Source organism: Calonectris borealis, chromosome 2 (genome assembly GCF_964195595.1).
Source record: "Calonectris borealis chromosome 2, bCalBor7.hap1.2, whole genome shotgun sequence".
NCBI classification, from domain to species: Eukaryota; Metazoa; Chordata; class Aves; order Procellariiformes; family Procellariidae; genus Calonectris; species Calonectris borealis.
Window position 1 is genome coordinate 164,539,785 of NC_134313.1, and position 24,214 is coordinate 164,563,998.

Genomic DNA, 24,214 nt, shown 5'->3' on the forward strand with positions numbered 1-24,214 from the left:
CACACACTTGTTGCCAAAACTTCCCGCCCTAACTCTATGCACTATCAGAAATAGCAAAAAGGAGGCTGGCTCAGCATTTTTTTTTCATGTCTCCCAACACGAGGCATAAAATAAAAGAGTAGAAGGCAGGAAATTCAAGGTTAGTAAGAATTGCCACTGTGGAAAACACAATGGGTTTGTGGAGCTCAGTTCTTCTGGATGTTGTAGTGGCCAAGGACTTGAAGAGATTCAAGGAGGGATTGACCATGCTTGTGAGGAATTAAAACCCAGTACTGCCATAGTGAACATGAACAGACTGTTCAGAGCAAACAGGCATTCTCCAGCTCCAGGGGTTATACCATCTCCTAACTATCAGGAGGTGAGATGAGGCCTTCATGCAGAACGTGGTCTCCAGAGGGTTTCCTCGCACACAGCCTGACATATCCTGAGACAAGGTCCAGGTCAGGATGGAGGCAGGTTGGTTTTGCTGTTGCCAGTCGCCTGTTCCTGAGATAGAGTGTGTGAGAGGGACTGTCCTCCAAGAAGGTCAGCTCTCATGCAATTATAGTTTTCCCCTGGCTTGGAGAAAGCAGGGTGGCTTGGCACCACAGCTCTGAATGAAGAAGAGGAGCCCTGGACTGTGCTCACAGCTTTACCACTGGTTCCTTAGGTGCTCTTCTCCACAGCACGGTCTCCTCGCATGTAAAATGGCATCAGTGACACTGACCACACTTGAAAGTTTGATGATCTGCTACTAAAAACTGCCACACAAGTGCTAATAACCTATATTTTTTGGTCACATAATGCATGCTTAGCTCCATGGGAGGAATTTGTTCCCAGCAAGAAGCTCCAGCTGCCTTCAGTGTCACCATCCTTGCTCCAGACAGGAGTTTAGCATTTCCTCTCCCTCACCTCATTCAGGAAACTGTTCCAGCAAGAGGCTAAATTAAGTTTACCCAAAAGCATTTAATTTAGCTTCACTAAGACAGTTATCCTACATTAGATAAATACCCACTGGGTTTTAAGAGCATATTTATTTGAAGATTAACTACAAGGCAGAGTTGTTTATCCAGTGGGGCAACTGGATTAACGAGGTGAAAACTGAAGCACCTCTTCTTTTATATTACAACTGATGACCTAGTTTTGATACTTTGGTGTTTCAGTTTATTCTAAGTCACTTTGCCTTGTGCATCTCCTGCTCCTCCTGTCTAGGCAAAGCTGTCCTCAGTCTGCCCAGCTTCAGAAGGGGGAACTCAGGTAAAAATGGGTCAGTGGGATCAATGATATTAAAGGAGTCTTTAGGATGCAATCTGGGGTCTTTCCCACTCCTCCTCCTTCTTGCCCTGCTCCCAGGACCCCATCTTCCTCCCATCTTTTTGCATTACAGGCTCTCTGCAGATCTCAGATCTCTACTCTTCAGCTTCTTCTGAAACTTCTGTCTTTCTTTTGCAGCAGGTTTGTATTCATTTGTCCAGCAACGTTCCTCCAAAACAAATTCTTTCCATTAGCCAGAGGAAGTGATTCATGGCTGTGCTGAGCATGCTTCAGTTGCCTGAAGATAGGTGTCTAGTGCCATCTGAGGCGGTCTAGCATCTCCCACTTGCTGCTGCAGAGGAGCACAAGTAGATTTTATATCGTACCTACCTGCCCCAGATGTCCTGGCTATCCCTACATCCATTTACCACATACCTATTTTTGGCAACGGAGTCCTGTATTTTTGTGCCTAATTGGATGCCTCCTCCTTCACTATGGGATATGTGAAAAAGAAATGGGGGTGTGAAAGCATTATGGCTGTAAATTTAGAGTTTCAAAGCAAAGGAGCTAAGTGTCACTCCTGTTGACTTTCAGCATATTCTCTGAGCTTGTTTGAAAATACCAGCCGTGTTCCGTACAAGGCCACAGGTAGCAGCGCTACACATAACATCAACAGCACCGCATCCCAAACTAGTCGTGACAGTCTTGCTTGAGCCAGTCTTGAAGAGCTGCTTTAATCACAAATGTTCACCTCTCCAGTGATAAGGAAATCAAAATCTCTAATCTTCCTCTAATCAGGGAAGTGTGGGGGTTTTTGTTATTGTTTTCACAGAAAAGACAACTGACATTCTAGACCAAGGATGTGCAGCAGACTAGTCCTTATGGGCATTAGTAAAATGGATTTAACTCCAAATTTGGTGCCAGTTTGAGTGGGGCTTTGATCAGAGGGCTTCTAGTGTTCCCCATCAAGCTAAACAGTCCTTTCGTTTTGTTTTTCATGCAATGACACATGGGAAATGATGAATTAGTTGGAGAAAACAAGAACGAGCAGTAGACTATAAGAAGGGCAAGGAACTAGCTTGAGGAGAAACAACCATCAGTTGTGCTGAGCAGTGACCTCTTCCATGGGACAAAAGATATAGATAGAGCTTGGCACCAAAGGTAGAAGAGGGGAAAGAAAATGTGCTGGTGACATAAAGTTGAGAAGCATTGTCAGTACTGAAGGGGCTCCAGATATCCTACAGGAAAGCCTGGGTGACCTCACAGATTGAAATAGGCAGAAACGGAATGAAACTGTAAAATCCTGAATGCATGACCTTGCACTTTGCATTAATTTCTGCCATAATCACAAATTCTGTGAATTCGCTGAGATTGCAGCAGAGAAAGACCCAGATGTGTTGCTTAATCATGAGATGTCCGAGCTACCAACGTCATGTCACGTCATGTCAGACTAATGCAATCCTGAGATGCATCAAGAGACACATTTCTAGCAAAGATACAGCTGTATTAATACCATCGTACAGGCGGCTGATGAGGCCTCTTCTGGAACAGCATGTACAATTCCCGTCACTGGTGTTCCAAACTGATGAATTCAGATTGAACCACTGACCAGGGAAACGGACAAACTGCTTTGCAAGAGGAGATTACAGATTCGACTCCTTCAGCCTGGGAAAGACAAATGTATAGAATGGCTGCTTATAAACGTATCAGGGAGGTAAACGTCAAGGGGGGGATAGACCTATTAGCCTGAAGGACAACGCTGGCACAAGAATAAACAGGAATGAATTGGCCATAAATTTAAGCTAGTAAATAGGAAGAAGTGCGCAAGTGGCAGGAGAAGGGAGTCTGTAGCAGCCTCTTCTCTGAACCATGGGGAGGAAAAACCTGGTTAGGTTTAAGTTGGAGCATGATCATTTCTGAAAGAGGAAATATGGAATCTGCCACTGCAGGGACTTGTTTAAAAAAAAAAACAACCAAACAAAAAAAAAACACGAACAGAGGCACCTTTTAACCTGGAATAACCTTTTTCTTTTTTTTGCAAGTCCATTGCCCACAATAATGTTGTATGGATATGAAAGGGGGAGATGTCAGCTGCAGGATGCCTTCTAGGGAGAACTCCAGCATCCATACTAAAAGAAAGTCCTCGCTGACAGGTAGTGTTGCTGTTGCTTAACTATTCTTCATGCGCTGAACCCAAGAGCCCCATTTCTCCAGGCATTCTGCAAGTGCGTATGTGCGCTCCCAACAGCCTACAAACTAAGGTAGGACTTCTTGTTTTGTTAAAAATGTTTTATGGTGTCTCAGGATATTTTCCAAACGGGGCCAAACCATTGAAATAAATTCACAATATGCTTTTAGTGTAGGACTGATATATTAAACTGGATTATAGACTTGTATCATAGGAAATTATACTTGCGCTTTAGTTCCATTAGCCTACTTTAAACATTGGTATTAAAAGCGGATACTTACTTAAATACCAAACTGTGCCTGGGTTATAATCTGTTTCTCTGATATCATAGATCATTTGCAAACCACAAAGCCCCTTTGATCTTGCAGAATGCTCAACTGAACTTAAAAGGAAATTAAATGCAGAGCTCAATTTTTCATTAAATTGTCACCCACTGTTTTAGAGTTATGACTCTTCAGATCTGCTTCTTCTAACAGGTGGACAAACAGAATGTTAATACCATGGTATCTGCGGAGTTATAAAATCTGCACTGAGCAAGAGGTTTTCTAATTATTACTGCTTCTTTATTAGCAAGACTAAAATCTCATTTTTCCAAAAAGTCTCAGGACACTCTAAAACACGACTGAAAAATCAGGGCTTTAAAAAACTGGGGACAATTCTGTAGCCTCGGATGGTTTAAGGCAATAAGAGCTAAACAGATTTTATAAAATTGGAGCTGCAAAAAACAGGGCAATTAAAGAAATCCTGCATGGGTGTTTTGCCTTTATAAAATCTGCAATACAGATGCAGACTTTGATTATGAAACTAAAACTGCAGCATTGAATCTTGCAGGTGCTTTTGCCAGGGACATCAACGGGTGCAGAACCCACCTCTATGAGAAATTCCCAACTCGCTGTATCTCACTGAGCAGGATCGCAGGAATCATTTTGCAGCCTAGAACTGCCTCTCCAGCTCCAGCTCCTCGAAACACCGGCTGTGCAATGCCTCTAAGAGCCCGAATCAGGAAGCTGGGTGATACAAGCCATAGGTGTGTGTTGCATGACTCTCTTGCTATCTCATTCTCAGAGAAAAGATCTATTCCAGCTCCATCCAGACAGCCTTTGGTGTCTAATCCAAACTGTGGCAGCTCACCATTTTACCTTGAAAGCCTCCAGGTTGGGCAAAGATTGTGGTCGTAATAGATAGACTTATCAAGCTACCTGTTAAGGTCACAGTCTGATGCGGATACGGCAAAGACTGGCTGGGGGGGAAAGAAACTGCCTGTTGAATGCATCCAGTAGTAACATCCATTCTTTTGGATCAGGGTTAGGGTCGAGTTGTGCTAAGAGCTAAGTAGAATTAAAAGCTGGCTTGGATCTGTGAATTACCTGTGCTCCAAACTCCACTTTTTTCATACCAGAAAGTTGCTTGTGAAAGGGAATGACTGCGGTAAGCAAGGCTGCTCTGCGTTTGTAGAGCTTTGTCTGAATCCAGCACATTTCTCTGCGTCTCATTTCTTTGTTGTGTAGCTGGACCTTGCTTACAACTGGGATTTTTTTTTTTTAATTACATCCATTTTTTAATTGGAGGAATTTTGGGTGGGTTCTGTCAGGTCTAACAAGTCCTGTTCTTGGAAATCTGGGTTTTTTTTTGGCAGGGTTTTGGATAAATCTCACTCTGGTTTCAGAAAACTTTCTCTTTTGAGAAGTTGGCTGAGGTTTTGTTTGTTCACACAGTCATCCCTCTCTCCCAGGAAATGCGTTCAGATCTAACGTCTTCTTCTGTGAACAGCCTGGTTGGCTCACCGGGCTGTTAGGAACAGCGTGCTGGCTGCGTTTACTGCTTTTATTCCAGAGCCTTAATGCTCTGACAAGTTGAGAAATGAGGAGCAGAAGATGTTTTCGAACTGTGGAAGGAAAGAAATGGTGAGGGTGTCTGAGCCTAGGTGGGGAGACAGACACCCCTTTTCATCTTGAATTTCAATAAGACTGTGAAAGCACAATTATTATTTCCCAAAAGAGGAGTTTGGAAATACTGGGCAGATGCTTTTATTGTAGTAATACAGTCAATGCTAGCACAATAAAAATTAAAGGCAACTGTTTCCTCTGAGCCAGGGAGAGAGAGAAGACACCCTTTATGTGCCCTCTTTCCACAAACACTGGTGGAAGGAGCAGTACGTTAGGGTGCTTTGAAAAGCAATGGATTAAGACAACAGTGTATGAATTTCCATGTTCAGGACCTATTGCAAAGCACTGTTAGTGAGTATTACAAAAGATTGCAACTGAGTTCTGTCGGCCCTGGCTTGTTTTATCTGAGCCCTGCAGAAACTACGGGTTTTAATTGTAGCCTAGTAGAAAAAAAAGCCCAAAGAGTTGCCTTTTCCAGGTATATATCTTCAAGATGGTAGCTGTCCTGAAAAAATTTTCCAAATCAAAGAGTTGTAAATGGATCACCTCTGAGAAATGTCCCCTCCACACTCTTGACACCTGAGTGAGAGCAATTCTGCTGACATAGACTTGGTTGATCCTGAACAATTCCTCTGTCTGATTGGTTTGAAAATCTTTCCTTAATTAGTAGATCAGTGCACAAAGGAATAGCTCCAAACTCCTTTCGAGATTGCTATGGCTAGGGTCAGGCTCCCATTGACATTCTTTCCAGTAGCGGTAAAGATGGAGCAAGACTAGGAGTTTATGTTGAGGTCTTGCTCATCGACCACCCATTGAGCCTCATCATGCCATGCACATGCATACATACAAAGAGAACATCCCTGGCTAGAAGGCAACTATAGAAGGAGGCTAAAAAAACCCCAGATGGGTGCAAACACAGCAGGGAAGCATGAGGCAACAGCAAGATAGTTAAAACAAGCTTGAAAATACCTTGGACCTCTTGACCCCTACCACATCCCCACTGTGGTGTTTTAGCTATTGTGTGCGAACAAAGAGCAGGGAGGAGAAGCTTTAAAAATGGCACTGCAGTCCAAGAACTTTTAAAAAATTCTTTACGCTTAGCCTCCATTAGTCTTGTAATGTTAATTAGATCTCCTGGGAAGAAAATGTTCTTCCAGGACAGCCTTTTGCTGGGAGGCATAGTATGGATTGGAGGGAAGATGATCATTCTTTGAGAACAGAAGGCTCAGAAATCCCCTTTGATAATTGGCAGATCTGGCTTACTTGTAGATTCCCCATGACAATACCTGTCTATCCGGGTAGGAGAACCAAAATCCATGAAATCCAATAGAGAGGGTTAAGTCTTCCTTTGTGTGGTCATAATTTCTGAACTTCAGAAAATGATGGGCCCTTACAAACCAACCCTTAGCCTCTAGTAAGGGTGAGGGCTCCTTGGGGCTTTATCATTGATGATGTGTTTGATACGTTTAATACTTAGATCCAACTAGCTACCTACCAATAATGAGCCCTTAACCAGCAATACTCAGCCTTTGAAAGTGAGAGGAGATACATAGTACACAGGGATGCTGCAAGCTTCCCAGTGTGTTTCTGTCTAGGTACTTCAAAACCTGTGATAGCAGGAAAGGCTCCATCCAAGGGGATGACCATTTGCATCATGGTGCTTAGAGGGTCTCGATCCATTTAAGCATTTCCAAGCAACAGCTTACCGACAAGTAAAAAACTTTACCCCATCTTCCAGGCTCAAGAGAGTAAGGCTACCAGTATATTATACGACTACATCACATAACCTCCAGACAGAATATGTTATTAGGATTTATTAGGTTATAATCCTTTTTTGATTAAAAATTATAAATCAGCTCATGTTTGATGTTAACCCATAAATGCATAGCACATGTCAAGCAAAACATAGTATACATGGCCCCTGGGGACGCATGGAGGAGCCCACCCCGCTGCTTCCACCTCTTTGCAGAAAATAACGGACCCGATCAAAGGAGCGTGGCCCACGCTGTGTCGGGGACATGGCGTTCAAGAGGTTAACTCTCAGAGATGGAGCATGCTAAGCTGTTGCGTTTGATTTATTGTCCCTCCTTTCTTCTTGTTTCTCCTTGAAACATAAAAGCTTGCAGCCCACAGACTCTTGACATTTCTTTTAAATGCTCTTGTCATTCAGAAATTGCCACAGTCATCTCCCGTAACGTTGCACTTAGTGTTCCCAGCCTGTTTGGGGTTACTTGCAGAAGTTGAAAAGGAAATACAAACAGATTACAGGGCTCAATCCTGCAAGGTGGAGAGTCTGCTAGCTCTGAACCAACAAAGCACTTAACCATTTACTTAACTTCAAGGGTGGGAGTAGTCTGACAGAACTGTGTTACCACTAACTGAATTATCATCTTGAGAATGAAAATGTGATGTCTGCAAAATAAACAGCCACTCTAGCTACCGAGGGCAGGTGACACTGTGTGGGATTTTTAAAGGATCTTGTTGATTTATAAGCACAATTATGGCTTGCACTGGAACCTGCCACTTAAATGCTTTTCTAAAAATCTGCCTCCCTGTGATTTGGGGCTAGGTCCCTGGGCTCCTTGAATTCTCTTTTACACAGCAGGACTGTTTTTCTGCTCATCCTGACCGTACCATGCAGGTCTCCCTCTCTCTAATGCATGCTGACGAAGGATGGAGAGTCTTTCAATGTGCAAGACAGTTCAAGAGGTTTGCAACTTATTATCCCAGACCCAAACAGCTCCGTGGGAAACTCAGTCTCTGGCCTTTGTAGCCCTCTAGGGTTAAGAATAAAAGTTGAGGGTTAAGAATAAAAGTTAAGAAAATCCTGGGCTTTTGGGAAAGCACCTTTATTTACTTCAACACAATGCAAGAATGCCAGGTGGAGCTTTCATCCATTTATTGAACTAACAGCACATATTTTAGCTCTGTTAGCTACGTATATGAACAGGGACAGTCAGCTTGTAAATGGTGCTACATTCAATATGAAAACAAGCATAATACCACCTTCAATATTGCCTTCAGAAAGACAGCCAAACAGAGTCAAGGCACCTGTCAGGACCTTCACCGATCTCTGATTGATAGGAAAGGTCCTGTGGTTCTGACCTGGCTGGTGCTGTTGATCACAGATAGTGCTTGGGTTTGGTTTCTTATCTGTCCTGAACCTTATCCTCCATCCACTGCTCATCTCCTGGAAACGTTCCCCGTGATCTAGTCCCTGTATACGATTTTTTTTTTCTTTTCTTGGAAATTTTCTTGATTTATCTTTTTTGGTGGAATTTTTTTTTTGTGACTAATGCTTCCAAAATCCTTTCCTTTCAGCCCTGAGCACTAGGGAACCTGAATACTAGCCAGCTCTTCCAAGGACACATGGAACTCGTATTTCCTAGCTGAATCCTGACAGTTCACTGGGCAAGAAATCTTTTTTTTGTCTCACACACGCTGTAAATTGGAATAAAAAACTTTTTCAAGTTGCTTGTGGCTGAATGTAGCAGTTGTTTCAATGAAAAGGTCATGCAAGAAAAGCATGACAGGGTGGTGGCAGATCGGGGTTTCAGACCTCCTCAGACAGAGGAAGGGAATGGACCCAAGTTTTCAACTTGTTGGGTAAGTGCTTGAAGACGAGGTTACTATGGAAAATGTAGACCCTTCTCTTTTCACTGTACCCTTTCAAATGCAGTACTGCTGGAGTCCAGAGAGCACCTTGCCTTCTGGCTAGGGCATCCTGGGCATTTTGGGCAAGCAGCAGTGCTTGCGGACAGGAGAGTGTGGGTATGGGACCTGGATGGGCTTAGCGAAGAGAGGGACATCCCCAGGCATGCGGAACAGCACAACTTCAAAGAGTCTCCTCAGAAGCTTTTGCCAGGGAGATGGAGACGCTTACGACTTTGCAGGCACCCAAGTGGGATGACATTATTTTTTTCACAGATCCCTCAGTTCAGCTGAGGTGTCTATATTCTGTGCAACTGCTGTTTTAAATGTTGCCCTTTGTGATTTGCAAGATGAGGCCTCAGGTGGCTTCAGGAAGCCGTGCTGCACTGAAGAGGCACAGCTTTCCCTCAGTAATCCTGGGTAAGATAGCAGCGACAAGTGACATGAAAGGTGCGTTTTGCATGACGTACATGGAAAAGCCAATTACATGTAATTAATGTTGGTTAAATGCTTTGAAGACGAAAAGCTTTTATATAAGTGTGATTAACATCTATTCTGTCAAAATGATTGTCTTTCTAATGTTTTAAGAAGCTTAATAGCATGCTTCAGCTTTTCAGTGTTTATCTCCGAGATGTGATGACCCTATGTAAAGCATTCACTGGAAAACCATATAAGAAAGGCCTTCAGTGGGAGTTGATGTTGGCCACAAACCAACAGTAAAGACTGAGACACTGTGGGACAGAGATGATTCACCTGTCAACAGCTCAATCTCTTACAAAGGTTCCTCATCAGCAAACCAGTTGAGCGACGCTAAAGTATTGTCCTGATACAAGGTCTTAAATTGTGAGCGCTCACTGCAGGCTGGCTTATGGAGCCTACGAAAAGATGGTCTGTGCATGCTGGATCCAGTTTTAGAAGGTGCATGGTAAGGCGTACCAGCTTACACTTAGCAGGAGCCCAGGATCTGGCACAGGACCGAACAGACACCTCCAAATGGGAATTTTGCCACTGATTTCAATGAACGCAAGAAATGACTACATTTTAGCACGCACAAAAATAAGCTGTTATTGACTGAAGGCTTATAGTCGATTGTCTTGCTCCAACATATTTTGCTTTCCACTGTAAATAAAGTGGATTTCGTTGTAAACCATTCACAGGAGATAAGAAACAATAAGGCTCGGACACTGAACAATAGGCGTTGTGAGAAAATAGTGAGTTCATACATTGGCAGTTGTTGTTATTTTCTAAAAATGAGTGCAGATGGTTTAGTATGCTGAAATCACTCAAGACTTTTATGGCAGAAAGAGGCCATGGAGTAAATAAACTGGTGACAGGTATAATGAAAGGCATTCGGTTTATTTGCTTGTTCAGAGTTATTTTATTCAAGGGAGGCCTGTTTTGCCTACCACAGGCAAATCCTCGAGACCGTCTTGAAGAAGTATCTCCCTGGAAAAAAGAATCATGCAAGATCCTGTAGCAAGCCCAGGGCTTCTGGATGACAATCAAATGGGTTACTTAATTCTTTGTAAGCAATTCCTAGAAAGCATCGGTTCCCAGAAGAGACATATATGAAGGCTCCGCTCTTTATTTGCTGGTGGGGAAACACAAGGGTCGTACCTCCAGTAGTCAGGGGAGTGCCGTTTGCATCGTTTGTGGTGCTGTTGCCAAGAAAAGAGTCCAGATATCACCGAACATCATCCTTCTATTAAATCAGCCAGATAAAGGTCAGGGAGGTTTCCAGGGTTATAGGAATGGGCAGAGATCATGCTCCTTCCCTCCATCAGTTAGCTCCCCGGATGAGCTGATCGCCTGGTGGGTTAGGACCAGTCCCTGTTTTCCCTGTACGGGGGAGGTTGCAAGAGAGCTCTGAGAGAGGGGTTGCTGCGATCACCTTTTTCTCAGCCAACCTACAAAACCCTTCCCCGCATTGCCCACCCGGCAGTGGTGGGGGAGCGGGTGCTGGGGTCAGTATTGGCATCAATTGCAGCAGTGTTTGCTATCGAGCACCCGGACAGTGTCACTCTGAGTTGTCGTCCTTCAGGACATCTCTCCTGAGGTTCAACACATCCCTCAGAAGTAGTGATGGGGGGCGGGGAGACCATTCAGGACTCACGAGGTGCCACCTTTACCCAGCCGCAAGGTCTGTGCTTACCTTGTCAGTCTACACATGGCAAGCCAGGTGAGACAACCCCAGCTTCTTTTGGACCTGCTAACACACACGGAAGATGGATGAGGTCCTCAGGGCTTATCTCTGTCAGTTCACATGTATTAATACTTTGGCTGCTTTGCCTGCACTGGGATTTTTCCCCAGGTTAATTACTCTGTATTTGCTAATGCCATGTAGGAACATGCATTTTTTCCCCCTGGTGAAGAGGAGCTGGATCCAAAGAAGCACTCACCTTTAGGGCAGCTTGCCAGAGCACCGGCAGCTTTGTCGTTCAAAACTGTGACTGGTAAAAATGTCAAAACCATTTCCAGGAGGCTGTTGCAGCAGGTGGAGCTTCATGTGCTCTCCCACCAGGCACCGAGGTGCGCTGCTGGAGAAGGGGCACTGCTCGGGCTGTACCTCTCCCTGGCATTTACCGTGCATCAGGTTTTCAAGTCCACCACCTTTCATAAACGCTAAATGCCCTGAAAAAGTTTTAGAGGAGAGAGCTGCAAGACGACCAACCTTTCCCTCAAAGGGAGGCGTATGATAACTTCAGTTTTTGTTCCTGTGACCTGCCCTTGCAGGACTGAAAAGAGCTTTGAGCACACACCCAGGAGAGCAGCAAATCTCTCCTACGGATCACTTGTAAAATGGCCCGGTTTGAAAAACACGCTGCAGAAAGAATGAAGCCTGACTGCAAAGAAGAGTGGGGTTTTTTTGCCCGTGAATAGGATTTCAAACTAGCAGCCAAAGTGAATCATTATACATCCTTGCCATATGCCACTTTCAATCAATAAGGCCTTATGCTCTGCTAACAATCATCCTAAACTATACCTATTAACAAGAATGCACATTTTCATAGTAATATTCCATGCACGTCACCGCACACAGACGGCAAACAGTCGAGAGTGATCACAGCCGAAGGGAGACGGAGTTTCTGAAACAACGGGCTAAGTGTGTGGATGTACACCACACTGTAGAGGCTGCCACTCTTACACGTGTAGGCTGTTTTTGCTTTTAATGGCATACGCTCCTACAGACTGATGTGGTTTTTTTCTCTCTTTCAAGCATACGCTTTCTTGATGACCCAGCCAGTTTCTCTCCTGATGACCCAAGACTTTCTCAGAAGTGGCCGATGCACGGAGGATAAAGTGCAATAGCCACAGGGGGATGAGATATGGCTTCAGCAGGACCCCTTCAGTTCGGAGGGAGAGAGATGACAGCAATCACCATGAACTAATCATCAGTATGATCAGTTCATACCTGAACTAATCTCTCTGTGAAGACATGGAAACCTGCTATAAAAGAGATGCAAAGTTTGAGGGACGCGGTGCAGGAGCGGGAGGCGCAGACTTTATTTCCTACTGATTACGGGACACCTCTGTTTCCCACCTGCTGTTCCTTTTATCTACTTACATTGCAAACTCCTCCTGATGGGTGTTGCTTCTCCAAAAATATTGTGCTTGCCGCAGGAGTTATTGACTGCAATGCCACAGCCTGAGCTGCTCAGAGCAGCCAAGTCTTATGCTATGGGCACGGAGCACTCGGTAGATGCACCTGACTGAAGCAGAAATCCGCACTTGAGCTAGTCACCCGTGGCTCCCTTGCTAGTCAATGGAGAACCAGTCAATACAGTCGATGGAGTCTACGGTGATTCATCTCTTCCTAAAGTAGGTGGTTAAAACAGAGCAGATGAATTGCATAATAAAAACACTTATATCTTCTTGCTGCCTGGGAAGCCTAGTGTGACAGCTCGCATTTAGAAGTCTACCCTGTAAATATCTGAAATGAGGCGAGTCTAATCCCACCACTGCCCTCATGACCGTCCCCTGCCCTGATACTCTCTGTGCATCTCAGGCATTTGCTGGTGCAGCTCCTTCTGTACCCTGTAGTGCAAGGAGAGTTACGGTTGGGTTGAGGGATGCCAGAGCAGAATGGCAATCCCCCACTCAGGTAGCTAAAATGTACTCCCTCTGACCAACAGCCCCCAGCCCCAGGCCCTCCCCTGTGTTCCCAGACCCCAATCCCGCGGTCCCACTCATGACTCAGGGCCACATGACTCAAAGTGCAGTATGGGAGCTGTGCATTGGGATTGCATCAGCCCTGGGCGTCTGGTTGCACAGGAGCTCAGGCGAGACTATACAAAGTTCTTATGTCTATGGACCCTGGATTAGTAGATCATGTAGAGTACGGCATGTCCCAACGCAATGGCCTTCAGACGCTACCACATAAAAACCCCTTCTATCGTTCTCTCAAAGGATGGATTTAATCTTTGCTTATTTCTGTCTTTTATAACTAACGGCTGTTTCTGCAACCCTTGTGTAGATACTTACACATGGTCTATGTGACACTCTTCCTGAGTAATCCTTGTGTGTTTTGCAAGGTTCAGCGTAAAAATTCTTTGCTAATCAAAAGGCATTACTGCTCGGATGTTTCTGTGCTGCAAAATAACCCCCAGTCAATCAAACCCCCTTCCAACAATCCCTACCTACGCCTACCACTTTGCAACCTTGTTTTCTGTGGGTGAAAGTGGGAAAGGAGAACACACTTACCTTTGAGCAAAAAGTTGTGCAACTCTGGGTGTCAGTAATACCACCAAAATATAGCTGAGGTGGTGCAGTGACTTTTTGCTGGTTTTCTGTGCAAGCACATAGCCGTAATAGCATCATTCGTTGCTAAGATTTCACTTAGTTTCTTCCTCTCTGGCACAGAATGCAGGCATTGAATCTTGAAGTCCTTATTCCTCAGACAATTCCTCTTGCCTTTGATGAAGATTTGTAATCCTGGAAGGGCTGTTCAAAATTTATACTACTAATTTTTCATATTTGGAGATATTAATGATGTACAAGTTACTGGATTCAGTACAAGATAACTGGCCAAATTGCTGTAGCCTATTTTATATGTCAAGTAAATATAAGTGATCAAAGGATAACTTCTGGCTTGAAAATGCATTAATACTACTAATATCAGCTGAAGTAATTAAACTGCATGTATTTGTTTAAACACTTAGTGCAGCTGTTGACCCTATGGCATCCTCTCCCTTCTTTTTAACATCCATAGACATTTCGACATCGGCAGGATCTTTAGGAATGAGGGCAGTAAAGCTGGACAGAAAATAGTTTTCCCCTCACAGAAATGCTCAAGATCCTGAAATAAACACACCCTTACTCCAAACTGGGATGAAAGCTGAAAATTACAGCCCCAGAATTCAGACCCGGCAATGACAAAACCACACAAGGTCCCATCTAGTTTTGCATCTGGAAAAAATGGTCAAACACCTCCTAACAGTTTTGGCTGCCGTTTCTGGCCATACAAGATGCACCTGCTCCCAAAGCAGCCCCGCATCCCTGGGGATTCTGTGAAGGCACGAGATGGGGGTGCAGGAACTCCCTTATGGTGGCTACATGGGGATAAAGTCAAAGGATGACTTTAGCTCAGGCTGAGCAAACAAGGTCGTGGATCTTTCACACAGAACGGTTCCTTTTACATTACTTTAAAGGGCTGTGGGGAGGGGAGATTTGCATCTGCCCATGGTGATTCACCCCCATGGTGTCCCCAGGCGTGACACCATGGATGGTATTGCACGGTTTGGGACACGGGGCTGCTTTCTTACACGTATCCTCTGTGACTTTTTAGGAAGGATGGCAACTATCGAGATAATTATTTTGTTACCGGTACTACATCCAGAAATGCAGAGCAATCTCATGCTCTTAGTCTGTTGTCTCAGACACAGACAGCGGGGCCGGCTCTGCATGGACATGTTGAGCTGAATTTAGAGCAAACTCAACTCCCTCAGCTGCAGCTAATTAGAAGGTGCTTCCAGTGGGTGAGAGAGATACTGGAGAAGAGCTTTAGCCACGGCAAACCGTGATCTCCAGCCAGATTCAAATCCACGCCCCCAGCCACTGCAGAAGTGTGTTTTCTAGCCTGCGCAGAGCACATTTATTAATATTTGTATGTCTTCAGTTTTTTCATCCTTCATTTCCCTTTACATAGTTTTATTTTTCCCAGTCAATAAGAATGATTTTATTCTTCTTAATTAGATTTTTTTTTTTTTAGGTTTCCCATAGTAATTAATGTACTTTTCTTCAGCAGTATAACCTATTACAGTAGTTAAAATATTAAATCATGACTGCTGCCAGATCTAAGGGACCAAGAAACATAGGTTTTCCAATAGCCACTTTGTCTTCATCTTTTGAATTAGTTCGCAGCCTGCTTTACATTTTTGGGTAAGTAATAAGATTTGTTGATTTGAATGAAGAACGATATAAAAATAAATTGCATTGTACTTTTAATTACATAGTCTTAATTTTTGTGGTGACACTCCAGGCTCTCATATAATGTCGTTTAATGTTTACTTCCCTTTATTTATTTGATAATTTAAATACAAAAATGTCGTTTAATTTGCAAATTTCTACACTCATTGTTAGGGTGCTGTGCTCATTAAGGAATTAGGGGAATTCTGTTTTTTCCCCCATCTCTTTCATGCACACGCAGGCATGTATGTTCCATATTTGCTTTCTCTTAGGCACCAAATCTCAGCTACAGAGATGCTTTTCCTCTCCCATCGCTGTGAGACCGTGATCCTCCCCTATGCTCGACATTTCGAACCAGGGGACTTGGTGTGAAATGGGCTGCTGCTCCAGGGAGCCCTTTTTTTGGGACTCCTTGGAGGTGGGTAGCAGTGGGTAGGTCAAGAGCCACCGTTGGACACGCTAGCCTAGGTGGGCTCTTTCTTCACCTGGGAAGTCAAACACCCTCACAGCACTGAGAGTGGTTTGAGTTCACCCATCCCCTGCAGAGGACATGGTGGAAGCAGATCTTGCAAAAGCCCACAGAAACCGCAGGAAAAGCCCAGTTTGGTCTCCTTTGGTTTAAGGTGAGGATGATGTCTTCACTGCTCTCCAGATGCCATCCAGAAATAGCTATGAGAATGTAGCAAACCAACAGCAAACCTTCAAACCTTCCTTCCCCCATCAAAACTATCACCTCTAACCTACCTTCCCTCCTCCCTCCATCAAAACCAGCATCTCTAACCTATCTCTTCCACTCACCTCAGCTCTCTTGGAGAGGAGCCACAGACATTGCTCCATCCTACCCCAGGCAGTGTCAGCCACTCGGCTGAATCCCAGCTTTGTGGACTGGTTTTGAGGTGTTTGTCTTTCAGTTTTGGAGCTGCAGGCACATTTCAGAGTTTCTAGAAGTTAAGCAAAATTAAACTTTTCTTCCGAAAATCCATCACCATAAAACTGTTTTCCCCCCCCTTCATTAATGATTTACTTTCTGTGGAATAAATGCACCAACTGAGGACAGAATCATTATTAAAATCTCAGTTAACAACACAATATTACTTTGGTCCTTTCATTTCCTCCACTATTATAAAATTCAAGATTCATTTCATTTATTAATATTAGCAATCTATTTTTTTTTAAATTTTGACCAGGCACAAATTAAAGGGGGAATGATATTATGGAAGTGGCACTAGAACTTATTCTTTTTTTTGCAAAATCTATTTTTTCCCTTCCATCAGTTCTTTCTTTGCATCTAATATTGGCTTCTTTTGCATTGATATTCCCAGTGACTTCATTTGATACCTGGCATTACTCCCATGGAAGTCAATTGGAAGAGGCCAACAGGCTTCCTTAGAAGGTGATTAAAATTAAGGGTCAATGAAGAGCTGAAGGCTGGCACAGGGGTTTGAGAGGAAGGGAGCTGGCTTCTGGTCCTAGCCCTGCCACAAAATTGCTCTGTGACCCTGCGCAAGTCATTTTATTTCTCTGTACTGCAGTTTCCAAGCGTTTAAAATAGGAACAAGAGCGTTTGCTGCTCATCGTTCAAGTCTCCCAGCAAATAAAATGTGATGTGTAAGAGCTAACTGAGCAAGAAGGCACAGATCATTCTCTCAAGAAATCTGTGTCCTAGAGCAGCAGCAGACCGTGAGGACAGGGGCAGAACAGAGATGCACTCTATTTTGCCGAGAGCTCACAAATTGATCCTGTTCCCTTTATAATAGATCATTGTCAGTGGGTTCTAATGAACCTTTGTGCCCCTCTAACACTAACGATTACTGAGGTTTCTTTATGATATTTCACATGGAAAAGCTCCGCTCGTGTGCAGCGTTTCCTTGTCAAAGGCAGGCTGGATTTTCAATGCTCTAGAGTAACCACCTTCTACAGTTATAGCACACTCATTCTTACCTTGTTTCTGTGCCCCTACAACCCTAAGAGCTGCACACCAGCTAAATATGCATGGGATTGCTCTCGCAATCTCCTTGACTGCAAACAGGGCATTGCTATTGTGGCAGATCTTCCCAAACGCTGAAGTGCTGAATTCCAATGGTTTCAGCAGCAACTGGAAGAAATAGGAAAAAAAAGTTGGATAAAGCCCTCCAAGAGGCCCCAGGTACAATCAACAATACCTCAACTCTCCCTTTGTCTGATATCTTCCTGCAGTGACAATTCCACAACAGCCCAAGGGAATACATCCCTGTGCTGAACTACCCATAGCACTGGGAAGTGTCTCCCCATCTTTTACCTACGTCTTTCCTGTCGAAGCTGAAGGCTGTTACTCACCCTGCTTCCAGAAGGGATAAGCCTTCATTGTATCACTCCTCTTTGCATCAGCCTTGCATGTAGCTGGCAACTTGCTTTGTCTCACCTTGGTCCCCTCTTCAGACCACCCACTCTCTCAGCTTTTCATCAAAGGCGGGTTTTCTACACATCCAATCTTTTATCTGCACCTCTCTGGGCTTTTCCCAGCTGAGCCGTATCTTTGCCGAGGTGTGGAAATTGTTCTTGAGCCAAGGTCCTGCCACTGCCAAGCTGAATGGAAAGATTGTCCCATGCCTTCTGCAGCGTGCCCCCCAAAACAGGCATCCCGGGAGGACTGCTGGATTTTTGCGGTGCTGGATTTCTAATGTGCTCCCAAGCATCACAAAGCTCCCGGATCTTTTTCCGCATGTCAGCAGCCTGGCCAATTGCTCCTCATCTTGTATTTGAGAAATTGATTTTAACTCCCCTGCCAGGGAGTGCAACATTTTAATTACTTCTGTGGATAAAGCCTGTTGTTCCCATTCTGATCAGGACTTAAGAGATAAGTAAAGCAAAGCCTATCAGAGATCCTGCAGAAGCTTGAGCTGGAACCCAGGCCACCAGAATACCCCCAACCATTACCTCTGCCGTATGTCCTTCACCCTTCTCATCCTTGTCCCATGCCATCCTTGTTTTTTTTAAAAATCTTTCTTCTCCCTCCATTGTTATTGAATTCTTTTCAAATCTGGTGTTAGTAGCCACTTGCAACCATTTAAACTATCGCAGGTGAATAATCAAGGGTCTGTGCACTATCCCACAGCATGGATAGGCCACCAAAAATGGGAAACGGATCGGTTGCTTGCTGGATTATTGATAATTTCTCCGCTACCAGTTCCTGCTTCTTAACACAAATGAGTGGCATTTGGTGGCAAAAATAAAGGACAAGATCAGTGGCCTTTGGGAGCAAGAGAGTCTGAGTGGATACGGAGCCAGGAAAGTCAAGACATGAAGTGCAGCCTTCTTTCCAAAGGACCTAATCCCAATTTAGGGGACACAAAGACACCTACAAATAGATGAAAACTTGAGGTTGGCTACAAAAAATATTTCTGTCTCATTTTTCTGAAATCCATGGAAAGGCACTGCCCATGCCAGGAACCCACAATACCCTGGCATCACAGCCTGCAGGGCTGGCTCGCTCACTTGTGAATACATTTATCACTGATAATACGCCAAAATGTCCAAGGGTTGAACGCCAGGGAGGGCTGGGAAGGAAAGCAGGTTCTGCTCACAGGCACGACCAAGTGCAGCAGGACTTTACCTGCATCTGTATTGGTAATGTGTCACTCCCGTCTCCCTACAAAATTGATGGACCAGTGGTTGGATTCTTAACAGAATAGTTTTTATACTTTGTACTTTTTATGACATGTGGTATGGTCTATGCTATGAAGCTATAGAAATAGTCTGAGAAAGGGCATTAGGGCAGCTGGGCAAAAAGCAGTTGATGGGAGGGTAAAAAGGTAAGACCAAGGTAGAAGCCCATGAAACCCAGAAATTGCTTGGATGAGCCCATAAGGGAGCCCTTCCGCACCCCAAAGACCTGCAGTGTAACTGGGAGAGCTGAGCCAAGAGAAGTCCCCCAGAGCTGAGGAGCGCATGCCAGAGACGGTGGCATGGGGACTCTAGGACTACATCAGACATGGTGGCTATGGCGAATGTCGTGAAGCCCAAGGGCCTGTTTTGACAGGGCAAGGGGGAATGATTTTAAAGTAAAAGAGGGTAGATTCAGACTAGATCTAAGGAAGAAATTTTTTTATGATGAGGGCGGTGAAACACTGGCACAGGTTGCCCAGAGAGATGGTAGATGGGAACATTCAAGGTCAGGTTGGATGGGGCTCTGAGCAACCAGATCTAGTTGAAGATGTCCCTGCCCACGGCAGGGGGATTGGACCAGACGACCTTTAAAGGTCCCTTCCAACCCAAACCATTCTGTGATTCTAAGGGAATTCAGCCCCTGAGATATGGCTAAGCAGCCCAAGGGATGGAACAAGGGTCATAACACAGAAATGCGAGGAAAGGACAAATGACTTGGCCTGTTTTGGCTTTGGTAGACTGAAGAGAGACAATCTGGCAATGTGTAAAGGCTGGAGCAGAGAGAAAAGGAGCAATCCGTCCCCCATGTGCTCAGTAAGGACCAAACTGCAATAGGGAAGGCTGAGGTTATGCAGGAGGGATAACGTTCTGCAGGCAAAGCTTGCGAAGCCCTGGGAGCCTGGAGCACCACGCAGTGCCCAGCACTGCAGGAAGAGGTCTGATGAGCATTTCCCAGGAATGACACAGGTCTAACAAACACTGCCAAAGGGAGGAGGATGGACTTGGATGACACCTGAAGATCCCTTTCAACATTAGCTCCCCACTTGCACATTGTCAGCTGCCAGCAAGTTTCCTCCAGGCAATTTGTACCAGCATTCCCCCATGATGAGCAGCAGAGACAGACACTTTATGGTGTAAAAACAACCTCTGGTCCCAATAAAGACAAAAAGAAAACTACCTCGCTAGAGATGTCCAATTCATTACTCAATACCATGTAACACAATAATGTTGCACTTTAAAGCTTAGTGCATCTGCCTTGCTCTATTTATGCTGTGGTCTTGAGTGTTTATCACCTCCTGCTAATGGCAGTGGAGTATTTGCCACAAAAACTTAATTATTTGCCTTCTTTGAGAGGGTATTTTTCCTGATTAAAGCCTTCCTGAGAGCAATGCAGGAAGCATTCAGCCCCACCGGGCATTCTCATACCCTAACCACTGAAATCTGGGACAAAGGCCAATAATCTGGGACAAACTCTAAAAATACACCAAACGCTCCAGGACATATTTTATTGGTCCTTCCATATATGCCTTGAATGTGTGTTGGGAGGCACAAGGCCACAGGTAAGAGTAGTGAAATAAACCCTCCCGCGGGGTGCAGCTGGCTGCAGGAGGGATGCAGGTGCTTTTCTTAGGCAGAACCATTTCAAAGAGAGACACAGCACCTCCGTATGAACCTTCCCGTTGTTAAAGCTTAATCGCAACCAGTTTAAAAAACCCGAGTTTAGCTTTTTAAACAAAAAATTGGAATTTGAAAGATGTTCTTCTGCCAACCCAACACCTGGGGAGGGAGGAAGGCGAGGGAGCTGGAGAGATGACAGGTCTTGGCTCTAGGCTGCTGCAGCCACCATATGCACTTTAAAACACCTGTACTGTATTTTCAGGTAAAACATCAACAGCTGAAGACAATGTGGGTAAATATCTACTATCTTCTTTTACAGAGGATGGTAAGGTAAATGGATAGGATTAGGGAACAGTCTAAGGGCAGTGACTGAACCTGCTGTCCTCACTCTGCAGATTCAAGGGTTGGTGTATTACCAGGCTCAGGCTCTTTTTTAGGCGTTGCAAAACCCTGTGGGATCTGCTGGCAGCCACCCAAAAGAGCGCAGCACTTAAGGCTGACCTAACCTGGTCCAAACACGCTCCAAGCACAGGGAGGGGTTTAACACTTTGCCCTTCGCAGGCCACCCCCAGCCAGCGTCACCACCAGCAGCTGTGGTGCAAAGCAAAGCGGAACGACCAGGGCGACTGGGCAGCTCCCAAGCCCCAAACTCACAGCGTTGCACCCTGGCTAGCCTTACACCGAGGATGGGAAGATTTTCTTCTGCCCTTCTGCTTGTCCATCTCACACAGAGGCTTTGTAGATAACCTCTCTGCAAGCAAAATGATCTGATGATGGGAGCTGTATTTATTTACCTTCAGCTTTTAATGGAAGGAGGACAGAGTGCTTCACGGGCACAGAGCAAGTGATCAGTAGATTCCCATTACTGGAGGCTGTCACAGTCACCAGGATTGTCACCAAGAAACGGTTCCGGTGTTGGTACCACCAATGTGGGAGCACATTTCCCTGACAGGCATCCAGGCAGTCTTAAACATTACAAGCAGAAGGGATTTTGCTGCCATGGCGCTTGGTAATCTGTTTGAATAGCTAAGTACCATCGGCTGGTAGAAACATCTTCCTACCACCGAATTTAAGATGCATTGACTTCAACTCGCTGCAACATGCACTTTCGGAAGTTAGAGAGATACTTTTTTTTTTTTAATGAGCTAAGCATCACCACGCTGTATTTGTATTTTACAGGGAAACTGAGGCAGAGAGCTCGAGAGCAGGACATTAAAATGAATGTCTAAAGTCCACTTAGAGAAATACTCTGCTTTTCCTGACTCCTGGCCACCGGCTTTTGCAACAGCCGGAGCTTTTGTACCTGAGGTTCAAGGAAGTCCCTCTGCGAGCTGCGAGAGCAGCGCAGCCTGGCGTTTCAGGGGAATTTGGGAATTTGAATGCTGGTTTCTCATCACTAAAAAGCATAGTAGCGCTCAAGGGCATAAGACAAAGCCGGCAGCCACAGTAACCTTAAGTACAGTGAATCTCAATGAAGAAAATACCTGAAAGGAACCTCAAACATCAGGCAGACCTTTGGCGCTATGTCTGGGTTAAAAAAAGATAGAAAATGCAGTCCTTTACCAATTAAGCATATACCGTCATTGCAGAATTAGTCATATGATGTCCACAATCATCCGTGTCTGAGCACAGAAGTCTCCAACTCGAGTGTAGACGTGCTTTGGTTCCCGGCGAGCTGGCATGACTTGGGGGTGTGCATCAGAGCCTGGATTCTCCTTGCTGGGGAGGGGTAACACGCTAACGGTACATCCAGCGCCGACCGTCCTCCGGAGCCTTCTTGCAATTAAGTTCCCCGCCCAATAGACCAGACGAGTTCTCCCGGATTTAAAGGGAAATAATTATACAACAACTCTGCTGGTTACAGCGGTAAAAATAATGAGCTATGTCCCAGAAGTCCTAACAAAAATTCACAGATGAGTAAAGCGATGCTAAAGATCCAACCTGAACAAAGCTTTGGCGTGTGGCTCTGACACCGGCTGACACGTGCCAGTTGCTGGTATTTACACTTTAATCAGAATACAACTGAAAACCAAGGGAAAAGTTCAAGTTCTGGAGGATGGCAAAACTGCCGGTTTATGGGCATCTCGGTAACAGATCCTTTTGCTTGGTATATTCCCCCCTAATCTGCCAACATCTGATGCCTTGCTCTTTAGTCTGGAGCTAAGAAAAGCTATCAAAAAATACCTTCATATAGTTTAGGGCCCATTCTGTCTGCCGTATCACTCGCTATTTTTACCGGCCACACTGAAGCCAGAGCGCAAAGGGCAAATTTGTCAATGTGGGTGGGCTTTTTTAGTGCGAAAACCAAGGGCTCGTACAGACAGTAGCAAAGACCATCTGCATACACGTCTGGAAGTTCAGGCTCTAATTTAAAGCTGCTTCAAATATAGAAATTCCAGCAAAGTTAATTGTAGCTGCATTATGGAGAGGTGACAGCAGCGAGTCCTTAGAAAGCCAGGGAATGTGTAAATCTGCCTCAGCTCTGCTCCCTTTCGAGTTAGGCTAATATTGGGTATAAATCCTACTGGGAAATTCTGCAGGTGAGATACCAACCACACAGCAATGGTATTTCTTGAAAATAAGGATAAAGTTCTTTAGCAAACCCACCTTTTCTCCACACATTGAGAACTGTGCAACACCGCCCTGCTGTATTAATTGGTCTGTACTTTTAAAAGCTTCCTAATTTTGCTCACAACCAAGAATTTAGCTTACCGTTATATTAAGAAACCGCTTCATAGTGTGGGTTGGTTATTACTGGGAAGCGCTTAATTACAATAAAATGTGTAGTTAAAGTGACAATTTATTTACTCAAGGTTATGAATATAAATTGTTTTTTCTTACCTATGCATTTTGAAATGGGAAGATAGAGGCTGGGCTCCTAGGAGTTTCTTTAGGCTGACTGATTTCCTACAAGCAGCTTTAGGAACCGATATGGAAACTGCAGCCTGTGAACCAGTTTGCTGTCGGTGCCTCAGCACACATTTCTCACCTGCTGCAAGTAATGCAAGTTTTGCTTAAGACGACTGGAAACGAGTCCCTTTAATTGCATCAGAGCTCTGTAATCTGCAACGAACCAACGCCGAGCTGAAAAATAAATCCCCGTTAGTGAATACGTGAAGAGATAAAGGAAACATTGGGTCCCCTTCCCCCAGTATTTTCCATGTTTTATAACACCTCTGTCAGTATAAATTTCCATTCACTGAAGAAATTACATTTCACGAGAGCTACAATAGGATTTTAAGATAAATGACATGCGAGCACTGCAGTTTTGTACAGGCTTAAGTAAGTGATCCGAGTATCTTCATCACGTGCGGGGTATCAAAATACCTGAATTTGACTTGTTACAACAGTCACATGAGAAAGATTGAGTGTCATACGAGGCTGCAAAGCATAAAACCATCTTAGCTAAAATTTATTTTAGCGTGGGAGGGTTTTTTAACTGTTAAGTATAATTATTTAAAAATGGTCTGAGCTGTGCAGCTCTAATGATAACTGGAAACAGAAAAAAGCTCTTGAAAACGCCACTTGTAAGGGCACTCCTTGCAAGCACTGCCTGCTCTTAACACTTGCTACCTTTGTTCATCGCTAT

At 44.5% G+C, this 24,214-nt stretch overlaps 1 long non-coding RNA gene across 2 annotated transcripts; it reads right to left on the bottom strand.

The window, feature by feature from the left end:
• Window positions 1–8,191: 8,191 nt before the first annotated feature.
• On the bottom strand, window positions 8,192–23,959 carry LOC142079651 (uncharacterized). 2 transcript variants are annotated; one of them, XR_012672749.1, is made up of 5 exons: window positions 23,615–23,959; window positions 16,162–16,304; window positions 13,660–13,899; window positions 13,441–13,547; window positions 8,192–12,772 (listed from the first exon to the last, which is right to left on the bottom strand). It is a non-coding gene; the product is annotated as an uncharacterized LOC142079651 (long non-coding RNA). The 2 variants fall into 2 exon arrangements; XR_012672748.1 differs by lacking the exon at window positions 13,441–13,547 and having other exon boundaries at window positions 23,615–23,952.
• Between the last annotated feature and the right edge of the window lie 255 nt (window positions 23,960–24,214).